This window comes from Toxorhynchites rutilus, chromosome 2, assembly GCF_029784135.1.
Source record: "Toxorhynchites rutilus septentrionalis strain SRP chromosome 2, ASM2978413v1, whole genome shotgun sequence".
Classification (NCBI taxonomy): Eukaryota; Metazoa; Arthropoda; class Insecta; order Diptera; family Culicidae; genus Toxorhynchites; species Toxorhynchites rutilus.
The window spans coordinates 10,971,138-10,978,329 of record NC_073745.1 but is presented as its reverse complement, the minus strand read 5'-3'; the positions used below and the strand labels follow the sequence as shown (position 1 = coordinate 10,978,329).

Genomic DNA, 7,192 nt, shown 5'->3' with positions numbered 1-7,192 from the left:
TATATAATAGAGTCCAAAATTGTATATAATCGAATCACACATAATCGAGTCCAACCAATAGAACCAATAGAAGCGTATTCCAGAACGAAGAAGAGCATCGCTGCTAAGAACACTTCTCGAGAAATACAGTTCGTGCGTCCATAAAAGAGTTTGTTGTTTGTATTCCATTTTCGCCTTGGAAGTTTTCAAAAGATGAAATCGAAACGGTTTTTACATCAAGAGCGGATGTTGAACCAAAAACCAAATGTAGGAAAACAATGTCGTGTATTTCTGATATTACAACATTCTAATATGCTTTCAAGAGTCTTCATCCTGTCATCCTTAACCTCTTAAACCAATGAAAATAAATCGATTACTCTCGGTTGATGTGCGTTACTATCAGGATACACATTTTAGAAAAAAAAGTTCAACGATATGAAAAATATGGATTTTCGTCCGGTAAGCACTATCAGCCAGCTCAATCTGTTTATTGATAAATACCGATAAATTTCTCGGAAATACAGAATAAATTTGATTTACTGCTGAAAAAAGATGTGATTTTTTTCAACTTATGTATTTAACTTGTCCACGTGGACATTATCTATACCCTCTCCCCCCTCAGCGTGGACAAGCGTGGACATTTTCGTAACCCCTACCCCCCATAAAGTTGTCCACGTGGTATGTGGACAGCCCCTAACATGTTTGGGCGAATAGAATTTTCGGAAAACATTTTATAACTGGCATATAATTCATAAAAAATAGATCTAGTTTCTGAATGACAATTAAGTTTTAGAAAAATTATTGAAAATATGGGACCCTTCACACTTAATCCCTTCCCGTACGATTTAATTTTCAAAAGAGCGGACCAAATGTAAACGCTTCGATGGGTCACGCATGGAGTGATTTCACTACTCTGCTGAGCGTCTTAGCGACTTGTGGTATGCAAGCGCGCCACGAGAGAGATTCGATATTGTACCTTTTTACACAAACATGCTATATCGAGTGAGACTCGACGTTGTACGTGAAAGGGTTAACGCGGTTTCTGTCCTTACTTTTTTTGCGCTTGGTCGATTGAAAGTTTGAAAAGAGAAAGAAGAAGCAAGTTGTTGAGCAGTGTATTAGGTTTACAACCCCCCGCAGTGTTTTGACATATGTTAGACCTAGTTGGTGGTCATGAGTACTCAAGCAATGCGAAGACCGAAATTCGTCGAGCGATGCATTTCTCGGTCGATTGCTCTTTCAGTTTGAATTTATTGTTTCCCGCGATTAATGAGAATGCTACATCTTCTCAACGTTCTTCAGAGGAACTAGTTAAGATTTATGTGCTAATGCTACATCTATGAAGTTTATATTTGAGAAACGCAATGAATGCATTCAGCCCCCTTTTGTACAACTTCTATGTAAGCGACATCGACAATTGCCTTACACAAAATTGCAGCCTAAGACAACTTGCAGATGATGGAGTGGTGTCTGTCGTAGGATCAAACGAATCCGACCTGCAAGGACCCTTACAAGATACTTTGAACAATTTTTCAACCTGGGCCATTGGGCTAGGGATCGAATTCTCCACGGAGAAAACAGAGATGGTGGTTTTTTCTAGGAAGCATAGACCAGCAAAACCAAAGCTTCAACTTTTGGGTAAACCGATCACTCATGCTATGTCATTCAAGTATCATGGGGTCTGGTTCGACTCCAAATGTACTTGGGGGGCCCATATTAGGTATCTGAGTAAAAAATGCCAACAAAGAATAAACTTTCTCCGTACAATTACCGGCACCTGGTGGGGAGCCCATCCCGAAGATCTTATAATGTTGTATCGAACAACTATTCTCTCAGTGATGGAGTATGGCAGTTTCTGTTTTCAATCAGCTGCCAAAACACACCTCATTAAACTCGAGCGAATTCAGTATCTTTGTCTCCGTATCGCGTTGGGATGTATGCCCTCAACGCATACCATGAGCCTCGAGGTTTTGGCAGGCCTACTCCCACTAAAAGATCGCTTCAATTTATTATCTCTTCGGTTCCTCATCCGGTGGAGGGTAATGAACCCATTGGTGATCGGAAATTTTGAGCAGCTGATCGAGCTAAATTTTCATTCTGGATTCATGAATTCATATCATGAATTCACCTCTATGCAGGTTGTTCCTTCTTCGTATATTCCCAACCGTGTTTGTTTTCCTGACTACATCAATTCCTCTGTACATTTCGATCTGTTCATGAAGGAGAAAATCCATGAAAATCCAGATTATCTTAGATTGGGGTTCGTTCCTACAATCTTCAATGCAAAGTATGGGCGTATCAATTGTGATAATATATACTTTACTGATGGGTCCTCTATGAATGAGTCCACAGGATTTGGAGTGTTCAACGTATTTTTTAGCACCTCACACATTCTTCAGAATCCATGCTCGGTATATATTGCTGAATTGGCAGCGATATACTGGGCGCTGGACAGCGTCGCCTCACGACCTGTTGAACACTATTACATTGTAACGGATAGTCTTAGCTCTGTCGAAGCTATCCGTTCAATGAGGCCGGAAAAGCACTCGCCGTACTTCCTTGAGAGAATACGAGAAATTTTGAGTGCTTTATCCAGACGCTGTTATGTCATTACCTTTGTCTGGGTCCCTTCACATTGCTCAATTCCGGGTAATGAGAGGGCTGACTCATTGGCAAAGGTAGGTGCAATTGAAGGCGATATTTATCAGTGTCAAATCGCCTTCAATGAATTTTATTCTTCAGTTCGCAAAAATACCATCGCAAACTGGCAACGTAAGTGGAACGAAGATGGATTGGGCCGGTGGTTTCACTCGATTATCCCTAAGGTTAGCCTCAAACCGTGGTTCAAAAGTCTAGACTTGAGTCGGGACTTTATCCGCACCTTCTCCCGACTCATGTCCAATCACTGTTCGTTAGATGTACTACTCTTTCGTTTCAATCTTGCCAGCAGCAATCTCTGCGTTTGTAGCCAAGGTTATCACGACATTGAGCACGTTGTTTGGTCGTGCGAGGTGTATCTGTTCGCCAGATCGAATTTAGAAAACTCCCTTCGGGCCCGAGGAAGACAGCCCAATGTGCCGGTGAGAGATGTGTTGGCTCGGTTAAACCTTGATTACATGTCCCATATATATGTTTTCCTTAAAGCTATAGATCTTCGTGTGTGATTGCCCCTACATCCTTATACCCTCCTTTCCTTCCTTTGCGGGTAATTCGTCCCCTTGCTCTAAATAGTAGAATAAGTTGAAATGTAAATAAACTATAGATATACGAATAGATTTAAGAATTGAGTGCTCATCAACATTGTTACAATTTCCTTATATCCCATCCTTCTCCTAAAAATATGTCACCCTTCTAAACTCGAGTACACCGCGAGTAATCGGTTTTCCACCTTACTAACCATAGATGTAAGAAAATTGTTTCTATATATATATATAGTTTTAAAAATATATTTAAGAATTCGGCTCCTTTAAACTTAAGTAACTGAGCGTGTAAAAATAAACGAATTAAAAAAAAATGAATGCATTCATAGCACTAGAAGAACATTATTGAAGTTCGATTCTTGCCGTGACTAATTAATCAACTCTCTCTTTCTCTCATCCATTCATACCTCGTGATTCGGAGAAACATAAACACTGTGAGCAAAGAGAGTCCGAAACAGCGAGAGCGCAACGCAACTCATGAGTAGAGCTTTCGAGCTTTCAGAGCGCGGAATATACCTGGTGAGATACGGCCCCATTGACTTGTTCTGCTCGAGTGGCTTAACTCGTGGTGACTTAGACGGCTCCCGGTCGGCTGCACGCAGCGAACTTCTTCGAGCACATTCAGTGCGGATTTACGGCTCGCTCGAGAAGCACGCGGAGGACCTCGAACCTAGACCGTTTGCGTCAGCTGTTGTTGTTTCATGTGCGCGCGCGCCCTCGAGGCAGAAATCGACACGGGAAAGAAGCCCACCGGCGGGAACACCTGTTACGTCCGTCCCGTAGGAACGTTTGAACCGTTGAAAGGGGGGAGAGAGCGAGTGTTCTACCGGTCAACAACTGACCATGTGGAGTGAGACGGATGAGTTAGTCGGCCGAAAAAATCCGGGAGGTCATCGTGCAGGGGAGATTTAAACGCCCCCGTCCTAATCGGTGATTCTCTAGCCGCGCGTGCGAGTGGTGCTTGTGACGTTTGACTTCGTAGAAACGGAGCCTCCGAAAAAAAAAGAATAAATATAAAAGAAAACTTATTGTCTTTGAATGTCGATCTAAAGTGTTTGCCGAGCTGCTGTTTGTGTTGTGATGGTTGGTGATGTCTTAACTGCCGAGTCTATGCTCCCCCACTATGGATGATTTTGTTGGATTTGTGCTGCGTATTGTTCGGATTTTGGTTCCGTGAAGTGGCGAAGGCAAGAAGGTGTTTATAATGTTTTATTGTTGTTATTTAGATTTGGCAGCTGGCAGAGGAGTGTGAAAACAGTGATTAACAGGGTGACCGAAGTGTTTTAAAAGGAGGCTGCTGCGTAGGCGAGACTGTCGACATTCACAGCAGCGAGAACAAAAGGTGCTAAATAATACCGGTACGTTGCTCTATGTTTTTTTTACTTAAAAAAAACGAAGCAGATAAAACCACAGACAATAGTAATCCTATTCGGAAGAGAGAATCATGAATCCACAAACTCTATGGATCTTTATGATGCATTCAATTCGTTTTCCGCAAATCGAAAATAACTGACTCTCGAAATAATTGCCGGCATTTTAAACACAATAAGAGCATTGAATTGGTTTTTTAACGATAATTGAACGCGAAACATTCAAACAGCGTTTCCTTTCATTCAATAAATGTAGGAAAAAGGCTATTTTTAGTTTTGTCATTATTACGGGGTCGATAATTAAGCTCGCAACAGACAAAAAATAATTATGGAATATATCAGGCCTGTGATTTTAATCTTGTATATTTAGTTATGGTTTGAACAGTTCACCTCAATAATTTTGTAAATTTCCAACATTAGTTATTGATCATTTCAAAAGATTCGGTTCGGAAAAAGGTTCGGTACGAACTTGTAACTTCTACATATTTGGAATAGATTTTGGGATGCGGTGGAAGTGGTGAGGTCAACTTTTACATTGTTGAACAACACCGGGTTCTTTTTTTCTTTGATATTTGAGTTTTGGATTTTTATTTCTTAATTACATTTTTGTTATCTTGAGTTCTCCAAAAAGAACGACAGTTGATTCATGAACCTGTTGTTTGATTCAACCCACAATGTATCAGTGGGCTAAACCAGTTCTTATTTCCGCTGTGTTTTGTTATGAGATATTATTCAGTCTCCCGTCACTTGTATTGTAAATTCTAACAAAATAATGGTTTGAACGGGAAAAATGTTGTGCGTTCTCCAAACTACGCAAGCTTATCAGTTCTTCTAAGAGCTACCAAAACATTCTAAGAGAGTTTATTTTGAAAATTTCGATGTTTAGAATGAATAATATACACTATATGAAGTATTGAAGTAATGAATATGAACAGCAATGAAAAGCGAATTAAAGTTTATACTTATTTTTCCTGAAGAGAGTTTGTGTGAATTCGGACTAATTGGTGATTTAACTTTCTCAGTTCGTTTGTCTCTAGTTTGAAAAAGGCCAACTTGGAAAACTAAACTAAACTCTTGAAGCCTCAGCATTGTTGCCGGGTTAAAAGTGGCGTCATTCGTGAAAGATTGGGTTTAATAAATATCAAACATCACTTGTACATTTATTTTTTTTGGCAGACTTATCTCACTTCTTAACTAGGCGAACCTAGCCAGAATTTTCACCTGCCCCCGGGCTTCTGAATGCCAAAGGGGGACTAGGCTCTGCGGAATGCACGTATCTGCATGCTCGTGCTGTTTCAGTCCTGACCGAGAAATTGTCGGACAATCGCGCAGGTGCTAAGGATGACCGACTTTTGGATGCCGGCCAATTCCTTCTCCATGTTCAACACCTTTAGCGCTTCCAGAAGTGTCTTCGGGATAGTTCCAGTTCCAGAGAGAACGACTGGAACAATTCTTGGGACCTCCCTTAGCCCCCACAGTTCCTTGAGCTCCACGGCTAATGGTCGGTACTTGCAGATTTTGCGACCGTGGGTCTCCTCCAGATTCTGGTTCAGTGGAATAGCGACATCGATGATGGTGACTTTGCGGTCGCTCTTGTCGTAAAGCATTATATCTGGGCGGTTGTGGTGGATCGAGAGGTCGGTCAGAACAGTGCGATCCCAGTACAGCTTGAAACGGTCATTTTCCAGGACAGGTGCAGGCAGGTACCGGTAGTTTGGTACGTTGTCTTCCAGTAGAGCACATTGGAGCGCCAGTTGTCGATGAACAATACGGGCCACGTTGTTGTGGCGCTCGGTGTAGGCTGCGTTGGCCAAAACGGGACAGCCTCCCATTGTCGACGTGTGGCCGGTCCAGTTGATGGGGGTGGGCACCATGCACTGCCTTCTGCTTCCAAGCTGCAATCTTCTCCTCCACTGTCTGCAGATTGCAGTTGAGTTGGTACTCCGCTTGCGCCAAGTGCAGAGCGCTGTATCCTCTGTCGGCGGCGCAGACAGCCCGGTATAGCGCGTTTTGGTTGGCGCGTTCTGCGAAGTACTCGCGCAGTTGTTGTACCTGGGCAACACACAGTGCAGATATGTCGACTATTCCAAGTCCCCTTTCTTTGCGTAGCAGTGAAACTCTCTCCAGTGCCGATTGAGGATGGTGCATTCCGGCCTCTTTAAATGCTTTCCTCATCCTCCTCTCAAGGTCCTCTAGGTCAGTTTTGCTCCATTTGACTACACCAAAACTGAAGGTCAGCAGGGGAACCGCGAATGTGTTGATCGCGCGTACCTTGTTCCCCGCGTTGAGGAAGAACTTGTCTCGCAGCTCCGTCTTGATGTCGGAGTGGCGAATCCCGGTGAGCTGTCGGAATCCAAGATATTTATAGGATTCGCCACGAACCATGTCTCTTATAAACTCGCCATCATAGACCTCGTAACCTCCGGATTCGGTAAGCTGCCCTTTCAGCAGATGGACACAGCGGCACTTGTCGAGGCCGAACTCCATGCAGATGTCCCTGCTTATGTCTTCGACAACCCGGATAGCTACACCTAGACGCTGACGTGAATCAGCGTAGACCTTGAGATCATCCATGTAGAAGGTATGGGTCACTTCTTCGTGGGCGCCGTTGCCATACCTTATTTTGTAGCCATGACCGTTTCT

General features: G+C 42.9%; 1 protein-coding gene across 1 annotated transcript in view; it reads left to right on the top strand.

Annotated features, from left to right (window-relative positions):
* Window positions 1–3,814: 3,814 nt before the first annotated feature.
* Window positions 3,815–7,192, top strand: part of LOC129770368 (ras association domain-containing protein 10-like) — a 94,344-nt gene continuing 90,966 nt past the window's right edge. The window contains exons 1-2 of the mRNA XM_055773155.1: window positions 3,815–4,262; window positions 4,406–4,537. The gene's annotated coding sequence lies outside the window, so the exon portion shown is untranslated. The remainder of the gene's footprint in view (window positions 4,263–4,405; window positions 4,538–7,192) is intronic.